Source organism: Otolemur garnettii, unplaced genomic scaffold (assembly GCF_000181295.1).
Source record: "Otolemur garnettii isolate 467f Iridium unplaced genomic scaffold, OtoGar3 scaffold00048, whole genome shotgun sequence".
Lineage (NCBI taxonomy): Eukaryota > Metazoa > Chordata > Mammalia > Primates > Galagidae > Otolemur > Otolemur garnettii.
The window spans coordinates 12,901,226-12,902,099 of NW_003852443.1; the positions used below are offsets into that span (position 1 = coordinate 12,901,226).

At 43.7% G+C, this 874-nt stretch overlaps 1 non-coding gene across 1 annotated transcript; it reads right to left on the reverse strand.

The window, feature by feature from the left end:
• Positions 1-550: 550 nt before the first annotated feature.
• LOC111725834 lies at positions 551-655 on the reverse strand. The gene has a single exon (XR_002773798.1). It is a non-coding gene; the product is annotated as a U6 spliceosomal RNA (small nuclear RNA).
• Positions 656-874: the final 219 nt, after the last annotated feature.

The window sequence follows — 874 nt, forward strand, 5'->3', positions numbered from 1 at the left end:
GACCAGACACACCTGGAGATAAAGGGCTGGCGTGTTTTCATTAAGGTTGTGGATACAGACAGGTTGCGGTCTGTCAGGCCACAAATCTCTATTTCAAAGAACCCCTAATTACTGATTTACCTCCCCAGTGCCTGCTTTCAGGATGCATAAAGGCAGAAAACCTAAAAGGCCTAAAGTTATCCTTCCATTACCAAAAGCCGCTCTGCGGGAAGGCCCAGCCCTCACCTGCCCACGGTTTCCTTCCCAAATGCCTGCTCTCCAGACTACTGGTATGTTTGCTTTGGATTGTGGGTCACCATTGTTTAAAGTACGTCACTTTGCTGACATATGATGTTTGATTAGAGAAAGGAATATGGAAAAATGAATGCAAATCTGACCATCTTTAGCAAGAGGAAGTTATCTGTTTTTTCACAGATGAGCTTTGTCCATCACAAAATATAACTGCTGGTGGTTAGCACCGGAAAGTCAAATTTTGATGACTGAGTCAGTCAGTTCCAAAACTATGGAAGTTGAATTACAACCAAAACCTAACTCTGCCTCTGTTTTTGTTTTTTACTATGAACACTTCATGAATTCGTGTGTCATCCTTGCCCAGGGGCCACACTAATCTTCTCTCTACCGTTCCAGTGTTAGTACGTGTGCTATCAAAGTGAGCCGCTGCCTGCCTTTTACCATCCGCAACTCCCCTCCCACTTCTCCCTTCTAGGGCCTTTTGGTTTTTTTTAATGTGCACTTGGCAAAGACTTTTGTTTCTTTTTCCTTCAGAGTATTTTGTTTTTAATGTGGTCATCTCTCCCTCTGGTAACACCTCCCAAATCCATGGGCTGTTCCAGTTAGGATTGAAAGAACTGTAAAATGAGGGGAGGGCTTTTCC